We start from the raw sequence: 10240 nt of genomic DNA on the forward strand, positions 1-10240 counted from the left end.
AAGAAATACCAAGCACGCTTTCTAGAGAAAGGGAGGGACCCCATTTATTAACACTAGTGGACTCCGGGAATAATTTCCAAATCAGAGTGAATAACAGGCAGAGGGCTTCACTTTTTATAGCCTTCTGGGGTCTTTGTCTTGCAGATATGGTTCCGCCCCTTTTTGTGGGCTTACAGGAAGGCCCCCAGGTGTTGGGGGTCCCCAGGCCACATCCCATGATCTGTCCTGGGGCCAGCGATAATGACCTTCCCCCTCTCCCTCCAGGGCAATGCATTGTTCATAGCTTTTTTTTTGCCATTTGCAAGTATTTATTTAGGTAAGAGATCATAAAACACATTTTATAATACACATAAGAAAAAACACATTCAGGAGAAAACCAAGATGGCGGCATAGGTTAACGCCGGAGTTTGCTACCTCGAACAACCAATTCAAAAATACAACTAAAAGACGGAACGGACATCATCCAGAACCACAGGAAGGCTGGCTGAATGGAAGTTCTACAACTAGGAGGAACCGAGAATCAGAGGAAGCGCAGTACTGAAGTAAAATACTAAGGTGCGGAGTGCCTGCGGCACGAGCTCGTGGCTGAGGGCGCGGTTGTCTGTTTCAATCCGGAGGGAGCCTCAGACTCAGAGCTCCAGATCCGGGCGAGTCTCTAGGGACCCAGACTCAAACGGGAGAAGCAGGACTGTCTGGCTACGGTCCCTCCGAGGTTTGCAGCTGTTGCTGGGACAGAGAGGCAGAGCCCCTGGGGACGGACTGAGAGCAGCCATAACTGCTCCCTCCTCCACCCTGTTGATCCTGTGGGACCCGCCCTGCCCAAGCCCTGCACAGAGGCATTTGCCGGATAGCCTCAGGCAAAGGCTAGATTAGCACCTCCCTAGAGGACACAAGTTCTTCCACTGCAGACACAGCTGATTATCACAGCCAGTCGGCCTGGAGGTCAAATCCCTCTAGTATACAACAAGACTGCGCACAAAGACCACTAGGGGGTGTACCAAGAAAGTGTAAAAAATGCGGAGACAAAGAAACAGGACAAAACTATCAAGGGAGGATATTGAGTTCAGAACCACACTTTTGAGGTCTCTCAAGAGGCTTCTAGAGTCTGTCGATAAACTTGATGAGATGTACAGGAAATCTAATGAGACCCTCGATGGTGTGATAAAGGACCATCTAGAAAGTAAGCATACACTGACTGAAATAAAGAATATTATACAGACTCCCAACAGCAGACCAGAGGAGCGCAAGAATCAAGTCAAAGATTTGAAATGCGAAGAAGCGAGAAACACCCCACCGGAAAAGCAAAATGAAAAAAGAATCCAAAAATACGAAGATAGTGTAAGGAGCCTCTGGGACAGCTTCAAACGTACCAACATCAGAATTATAGGGGTACCAGAAGATGAGAGAGAGCAAGATATTGAAAACCTATTTGAAGAAATAATGACAGAAAACTTCCCCCACCTGGTGTAAGAAATAGACTTACAGGTCCAGGAAGCGCAGAGAACCACAAACAAAAGGAATCCAAAGAGGACCACACCAAGACACATCATAATTAAAATGCCAAGAGCAAAAGACAAAGAGAGAATCTTAAAAGCAGCAAGAGAAAGAAACTCAGTTACCTACAAGGGAATACCCATACGACTGTCAGCTGATTTCTCAACAGAAACTTTGCAGGCCAGAAGGGAGTGGCAAGAAATATTCAAAGTGATGAACAGCAAGAACCTACAACCAAGATTACTTTATCCAGCAAAGCTATCATTCAGAATTGAAGGTCAGATAAAGAGCTTCACAGATAAGGAAAAGCTAAAGGAGTTCATCACCACCAAACCAGTATTATATGAAATGCTGAAAGGTATCCTTTAAGAAGAGGAAGAAGAAGAAAAAGGTAAAGATACAAATTATGAACAACAAATACACATCTATCAACAAGTGAATCTAAGAATCAAGTGAATAAATAACCTGATGTACAGAATGAACTGGTGATTATAATAGAATCAGGGACATAGAAAGGGAATGGACTGACTATTCTTGGGGGGAAAAGGGGTGTGGGAGATGCAGGAAGAGACTGGACAAAAATCGTGCACCTATGGATGAGGACAGTGGGTGGGGAGTGAGGGCGGAGGGTGGGGTGGGAGCTGGAAGGAGGGGAGTTATGGGGGGAAAAAAAGAGGAACAAATGTAATAATCTGAACAATAAAGATTTAATAATAAAAAAAAAGAAAAAAGAAAAAACACATTCAAATGAATAAAAGATAAAATGACAGGAGGTGACAGAATTTAGTGTTTATAAATGAGACCATCAATAACTTTAACAATTTAGAGAAGAAACTCAAAGTGTACTTAAAAGTTTGAGACCATGCTTTACAATATTTTATAACACAAAAATAAAGTGTTAAGCTTTTAAAGGAATACATTACTTAATAGTTTTTCAACAGGTTTCATAAGGGATTTCTAGACACTGTCAAATATGACATGAAAAGTAAAAAAGTCAAGAGCTTTGACAAGCCAAGTATTAATCCACAGCAGCTTGTGAGGTTTACTTTCTTATATAAAATTTCTTCAATTTACATTTGTTCTTGTTACAGGAACAGAAAGAAACTAACATGCCAAGTATATCTGAGGAGTTTGTTAGCTATAAAGCAAAAATAATTACTTTTGAAAGCTACATTTTATGAAAATGTGTACCACGCAGCATCTTCAGTAACAGCAAATGTAAACCATGTGATTATTAAGTCTTCTAAATAAAACATCTTACCCCCAAATCTCACACAATATCCCCTAAGTCCGCATCTCCTGTTCGGAGAAGCCTCAGCTTTAAACGAATGTCCATTTGCTCTTTGAAAAAGCCCTTACCTCCATTACTAAAAACGTTTCCATAAAGTCCCTAAGAAATGTCTTCAGTGCAACAGTAACAAGATACATCCAATAAAGGCCCACAACCCACAGGAAGACGTATGAGGCTAAAGAGTGACTCTAACTCCCAAGACCCCTCTGTGCTGAGACCCACAGCTCCAACAAGACAACTTACAATTTCTTACTTAAAAACAAACATTTTCTCATGAATAACTGATTAATCAGATTTCTAGGAAATGAGGATTTTAGATTAAGATTTAGCAAAACAAACTATAATAAATTTTCCTCCAGGCAATTTATGAATGACAAATCAGTTGAAATTTTACATACAAAAGACATAAATACTGCATAATATGTAGTGAATATTGGCACATACCCTTTTGTTTTTAAAGCATAAAATGCCATCAGCATATCTGCTGCTCTTAAGATACACGTATGACGGAGCTCAAAGCCACCGCTGAGCGGCATGGGAACAGCCCTCCCGAGAGGCTTGTAGCAGGCGTCAGGCTGCCAGAGGCGAATGTCCACAAGGACTTGATTGAGCTTCTGCATCCAGAGGTCCCACTCTTCCTTGGTGTCTGCGGACAGCCAGTGCTTGGTGACACAGAGTGTGTCCCTGCACTGGCTGACAAGCGTCTCTCAGTCATCTTCTCTTTGTGGTCGGACAGTAATTAATTCAAAAGTGTTGCATCTTGCACAAAATTCTCTGTTGGCTGGTTCTATCTGACGACTGGTACAATTGGCCAGATTTATCCTTCCTATGGGATTCTTCCGTTTCTCATCATCGGGGTACATCCAGTAAGAGATACAGTTTCCAGACAGAATACACCATCTTCGATGCCAGGCACCAAACCCACTTACATCTTCAAATATGGTTAGAGAACATTTTTCTTCAACACTTGAATTCACTTGACATTTTATTTTTAAATAAATATGACCTTCCAAAGGAGATAAAAAGGGCACCTTGTCCAGAGCAAACTTAGTGTTTCCTACTGAAGACAAGGACAGCGTGTAAGATCCAACAAGGATAAAGTTGCTGGTGCACACAGCATGGAGACCGCAGGGGCTGGCCATCACTGAAGAATGAAGGTTTCTTTTTGTAGTTATAGATGTGAGAAGTCACTTTGAAGTGATAGCCTTGGATTTGTATGCCTTTTTCTTCTTATCTAGCACTGAGGGATCTTTCTTTTACACCAAGCTGTAAACTTCAATACTGATTTCAAAGTCATTGGACACATCTTCCAGAGTGTAAGTAGTGGAGAACGTCAGGGCATCACCATTCAGAGAAGTGGTAGTGCTTGCCAGCGGGGTGGCCACCATGTTCTCGGCTCCTGCCTTCAGTATGATCAGGAAGAAGTAAGTTGCTGCATCTGGTTTCTGAACTGTGCTGCAGACAAAATCTGCCTTGAAAGGCAAACGGATTTCTGACAAAATGACTGACCCTTTGGACGGGACAAATTCACTTTGGGAGAGGAGACCAGCCTTGTTCTTCCTCTGAGGTCCCTCACTCTTCAGTTTATTCAGATCATCAATCAAAAGTGTTCTCTTGTCAGTTGCGATCAGAAGCAGCCTTTCCGCCTCGGCTTCTTCCAGGGACCCCATCCCATGCTCCTCGTCCATACAGCAGTTCAGGGCCTGGCTGGCCTGGTAGATCACCGTCTGCTGCAGATTGATTTCATTGTTGAGTTCCTGCATTTTCTGCTTGAAGTTCACCTGACAAGGAAAGACGCTCTTTTCTTCAGCATTCCTTTTTCCCTCCAATTTTGAAGTAGCATCTTCCTTCCAAGCAATCTGCTTAATTGAAGGACGGTCTGTTTCTTCGATTCTCTGAGATCTGTACTCATCGATGCTGTAAGGAAGGTCACGGTCCTCAGAACCAATGCTGTCATCAGACTCGGCCCGCGGGACATGGGTTCTCTGGAACTTTCCTGGTTTGGGACTATCGTCATGTATGCTACTGCCCTTCAGTTCCAATCTAGGCAAGGAAGCGAAACTCTCTGGACTTACCACGCCGACTGTCTGTGCCAGCGGAGCAAGCAGCGACATCGAGGAGATATTCAGGGCATCCTCCTGGTCCTCCCCGCTCTAGGCTCCTGCCTGGCCCATCTGCTCTGGGCTCCTGGCCACATCCAGCTCTCCTTCCTGCAGGACATCACTGAAGATGTTGTTAATCACTTTCGAACTATTGATGTCATCCTTGTCATCCACGCTCATCTCAGTCTCATGTACAACTTTGGTCTGCTGCTCAACCGTTGGGTCTGATGTTATTTTTAAAGACTTTTCCTCTTCTAAAAACAGTGTTATTTTCAAAGGGCTAGACTTTGTCATTTCACATTCAGTGAAACCTGCGGGCTCTGGGCTCAGGGGCTGTGCTGAAGTCTGCTCTCCTGCTGCCTTTTCCTTTTCTGTTACTGGATGGGACGGGGTATTTGAAACAACTTGATGTTTTCTGAGGGGAATGTTCTGAGAGTGAATTTTCTGTGTGGTTTCTAGCTGTTTGCTTCTTGAGTTTTCGCCTTTTTCTGCACTCCATAAATTGCCCTTGTCAAATCGGCCACGAAGACATGCTAGTTCTTTTTCACGTTCCTGCTTGAGCCGCTGGGCTACGTGGGTAGTAGATGAAGATATGTTTTGCTTTAACAGTCTTTCCTGGATGGCCTTGGTGTTTGGAGTGACCACGGGGGTCCTGTGGGGTGTGCTCCGAGCAGGGCTGTCTTCGTTGCGTTCTAGACAGTGCTCTCCGAAGCGCTCCAGAAACGGCTTGACTCCCGCTCCTGGTGTTGTAGGTTTGTCTTTAGAGTGAGACTGCAGACAAGTTTCTCTATTTGCTTACTTTTTGGGCCGAACTGTCTGGGATTCAGCCGATTTCCCGATTGGTTTCGATACCTCTGTTTTCAAAGGACTAGCAGGAGTTTTTTGAAGTCGCTCAGGTTTTCTTACCTCACAATTTTTAGCATTGGTGACAGATATAGAAGCTTTCACAGGGGAAGAAGCAGCTTTCACAGCGCTGGAAACTGCACCCGTAGGCAAGGAGACGGCTGCGGCTCTCGAGGCCTGGGCTTTGCTCAGAGAGGCATGGCCACCCCTCGGGGAGCAGCATGCGGCTTCCTGCGCAACATTGATGCCAGCAGATGCTCCGCTGGCAGAGGAAGATTTGGACAAACAAGTGGTGCCAGGCTGTCCTGGGGCACTGTTCTGCTTTGCCGATGAGAGACTGACATCATCTTCCCAAGAGCAAATAGTGGCAGCAAGGTTGCCAGACGGCCCCTCCTCCCCACGGGAGTTGTTGCCAAGGCTTCTGCTGGTTTGGGAGGGGAGGCCGCCTTGTCCTCCGCTGGCATCGCTGGGATGAGTGAGCTTTCAGGGGTATCATCTGTTACCTCATCATTATCCCAGTGGCGCTGCTGGGCTGCCAGCTTCTGCATCCGTGTTTTTTTTTGTTTTGTTTTTTTTTTTTGTTTTTTTTTTAATGATTGCTCAGTTTAATTAAACACTCTTGGTCTTACTCGTTACCCACTTCTCTGCACTGATTCTGCATCCGTGTTTTAACAGAGGAGGCTGCAGAGGCCTCCGGCCTGGCGTTCAGCGCTTTCTGCAGGCCCAGCAGCAATGCCCTGGTGGCGGGCAGGGAATCACTGGCCGGAGCTGGTGCCTGTGGCTGTGCCTGAGGGGACACAGGACTTGGAGAACAAGGTTTGGCAGAAGCTGATTCAACCGGCTGTGCATTTTCCAAGTTGGAAACTTCTACTTCAGTGTTGTCAGACAGCGGTTTTTTTTTTTGTTTGTTTGTTTGTTTAATATATTTATAACATGTCTTTTTTTTAAATGATTTTTTAAACATATTTTATTGATTTTTTTACAGAGAGGAAGGGAGAGGGATAGAGAGTTAGAAACATCGATGAGAGAGAAACATCGATCAGTTGCCTCCTGCACACCTCCTACTGGGTATGTGCCCGCAACCGAGGTACATGCCCTTGACCGGAATCGAACCTGGGACCCTTGAGTCTGCAGGCCGACGCTCTATCCACTGAGCCAAACCGGTTAGGGCAGAACAGCGTTTTTTTGATGGCAATGGTTTTGTACAAGATTTCTCTTGCCCCCCGGACAGGGGTTTCTGGTTACTGGCTTCTGTGAGCGGCTCTCTGGTGTGCTTGGAGAGAGGCACAGACCTCGGTGCTGCCGTGGGCCTCTCGGCCATCTTCCTCTGGAGATTTTCTCGCCTGGCACGGGTTCATTAGAGTAGTTTCTTTTGGGACAGACTCTACACTCCCCTTCCCAGGTTTCCTTGGCAGGAGAGAATGGATGGGCCGCAGAGGTGGGCGCCCCGCGGCCCCTCCCGGCGACCCCTCTCTGTTCACAGTTTTTATGGCCTGACACCCCTTGCAAGACCAGTTTCCTGCTCATTCCCCCCCGCCCCTTGTCCCACAAGCTTCTTTTAGCCTTGTGGAGCAAGGACCACGGGATGTTATGGTGAACAGGGGTGACAACCGCTCTTAGCTACTTCCTGCTGGAAAGGGACGATGACCAAGGAGTTAGCATCTCGCTTCTTCCTCTCAGAGGGGTTTGTAGGGAGTTCTTCTGGTTTCAGGCAGGCAGAGGTAAGCAGTGGTCCCACGCGCTTAGAATGTTCCTGCAGGGGGCACCAGGGGTAGGTGGTGTTTTCAGCCTTGGGGGTAGAGTTGCATAGTTCATCTGGGAGGTGACCTGTTGGACGTTGGCCTTGCATACTGCTGAAACAAATAGGAGCAACATTAGTTAGCTGCACATTGGTCATGGCAGGTCCTATCCAATACAATCCCCCCCCCCCACACACACACACACACACATGCATTTGGTAGTAGAGTTGTAACGTGCCACAGGCTGACAAGTATAGCTAACAAAAATCTGGCTTGATTGGGTTTTCTCGTGGGCTACCCGGTCTAGCATATTTGGGTAGTGAGTTTCTAAGCAAGGAGCAAAGTATGGCATGACAAGGTGTAATCCAACAATTTATGATAAGGCCTTGGTTTCCTTGCTGTGTAGGGAGCAGTAATTTTATGGTGCTTCTGTGTCCCAGCAAGAATAGATGAGTTCTTCTCCTGTTACTAGTCTCAAATTCCACTGGCACTCATAAAAAGACAAAATAAGAATTATTAGATAAAACCAGTGATTATCCAGAAATACTAGAGCATGTTACATTAGGAGGAGATAAGAAAGAAAGATTAGTGTTAGGGAGAATTCAGCAGGGTGTTTCTGAATTCCTTAGAGCAGGTTGCTCGGCCAGGTCTGCTGTCTTCTTGAGGGTGATCCACAGGGGGTGTTTCTGGTCAGAGGTCACGTTCCACTCAGACTGGATGCCACTCGGCTGGTGGGCTGCCTTCACCTGGGAGTGGCGGATACAGGTGTTTAGTCTTGCAACTTTAAGAACTGTGGGAGTGGTTAATATGACTGGATAGGGTCCTTTCCAGGTAGGCTTCAGGGGCTCCTTTTTCCAATCCTTAACCCAAACCTGGTCTCCAAGTTTATAAGGATGTACAGCTGTTCCTAGAGAGATGGGTAGTCGGTCAATAACCCACCTGTGGACCTCAAAGACAGTTTTTCCAAGTCCTTGTAGTTGTTTCTGGATTTCTAAGTTCCCTATTTCCCCCAAATCTCCCTTTGGCTGAATTAAGGGTGGGGATCTACCGTATAGAATTTCAAACCTACCCTGGCCCTTGGGGCACAGTGTCCCCACAGGAATACAAGAGGCAAGATATCTGTCCAGGGTAAGGTTGTCTGCTTTAGAGTCCGGTTCATATGCTCCACTCTCCCTGAACTCTGAGGCCTGTAAGCTGTATGTAGATTTCATTTAATTCCTAAAGCCTTGGCTACCTGTTTTACTATTTCTGCTACAAAGGCTGGGCCATTATCGGACCCTATGGTCAGAGACATTCCATACCGTGGAATTATATCCTTCAGCAATGCCTTAGTGACTTCTCTTGCCTTTTCAGTGTGAGTGGGATATGCCTCGACCCAACCTGAAAAGGTGCAAACAAAGACTAGCAGGTATTTATTCCCTCTGCTAGGCCCTATTTCTGTAAAATCTACTTCTAAGTCCTCAAAAGGAGCTTGCCCACAGCGCTGAACTCTTATCGGTCCCACAGGACCCTGTTTGGCATTGTTCTGAGCACAGAGGAGGCAACGCTGAGAGTCTGAGGCACACAAGGAGGAAAGATGGGCAATTAGGTAGTACCTGCCTAACAAAGCTTCTAGGTCAGCCTTTCCTAAATGAGTGAGTTCATGCTACTGGAGGACTACCTTATGGGCTAACTGTTCTGGGATATAGACCTTATGATCTGGGCGTATCCACCAGCCTTCCATTGTTCTCTTGCCTCCTTCTTGCTGGGCCCATTCCTCCTCCTGAGGAGTGTATTTTGGAGGTTCAGGTAATTTGGGGGCCAATATGATCCGTGCCAGTGCTGTTTGTTCTTTAGCAGCCAGCTTGGCTGTGGAGTCAGCCTGTCAGTTTCCTTCTGATACTGAGTCTTTCCCCTGCTGGTGACCTTTGCAGAGGATGACGGCTATTTCCTTGAGCTCCCAGACTGCTTCTAGTAAGTTTAAAATCTCATTCTGATTTTTGATTCTTTTTCCTCTGGCCGTCAAGAGCCCCCTTTCCTTATATATGGCCCCATGGATATGCAGGGTAGCAAAAGCATAGCGCGAGTCAGTGTAGATGTTGGCACACTTATTCTTACTGAGTTCTAGAGCTCTTAATAGGCCCCAAAGTCTGCCTTCTGTGCTGACCATCCTTCAGGCAGGGTGTGTGCTTCAATTGTCTCAAAGTTTGATACCACTGCATATCTGGCTCGTCTTTTTCCTTCATCTAAGAAGCTGCTGCTGTCTGTGAACAATACCAAGTCCGTGTTTTGCAGGGGCCTATCCCGTAGGTCTGGCCGGCTGGAATAAACCTCCTCTAGGACTTCCAGGCAATCATGCTCAGGGGCCCCCTCAATGATGGGTAGAATGGTGGCAGGATTAAGTGTTCTCACTGCTTCTAATCGTACCCATGGATTCTCACATAACAGACCTTGATACTGAGTCATTTGAGCATGAGTCAGCCAGTGCTGCCCCCTTGCTTCCATCAGGGTGACAACAGCATGAGGTACTTTTACATTTAAGTTTTGTCCTAAGGTAAGTTTATCCGCTTCCTTGACTAATAATGCCATGGCTGCAAGGGCCTTGAGGCACAGGGGTCAACCGGAGGCAACTGGGTCAATCTGTTTGGAGAGATAGGTTACTGGTCTTTGCCAGGGTCCAAACTCCTGGGTTAGAACTCTTAGGGCTACCCTGCTGTTCTCGTGAACAAAAAGATTAAAGTCTCGCATCACATCTGGTAGCCCTAGTGCCAGGGCCTCAGTGAGCTTTGCCT

The 10240-nt window shown here is 46.2% G+C and overlaps 1 pseudogene; it reads right to left on the reverse strand.

The window, feature by feature from the left end:
- Positions 1 to 394: 394 nt before the first annotated feature.
- On the reverse strand, positions 395 to 10037 carry LOC102430576 (annotated as a pseudogene).
- Between the last annotated feature and the right edge of the window lie 203 nt (positions 10038 to 10240).

The sequence above is a fragment of the Myotis lucifugus genome, unplaced genomic scaffold, assembly GCF_000147115.1.
Source record: "Myotis lucifugus unplaced genomic scaffold, Myoluc2.0 scaffold_13, whole genome shotgun sequence".
NCBI lineage: Eukaryota > Metazoa > Chordata > Mammalia > Chiroptera > Vespertilionidae > Myotis > Myotis lucifugus.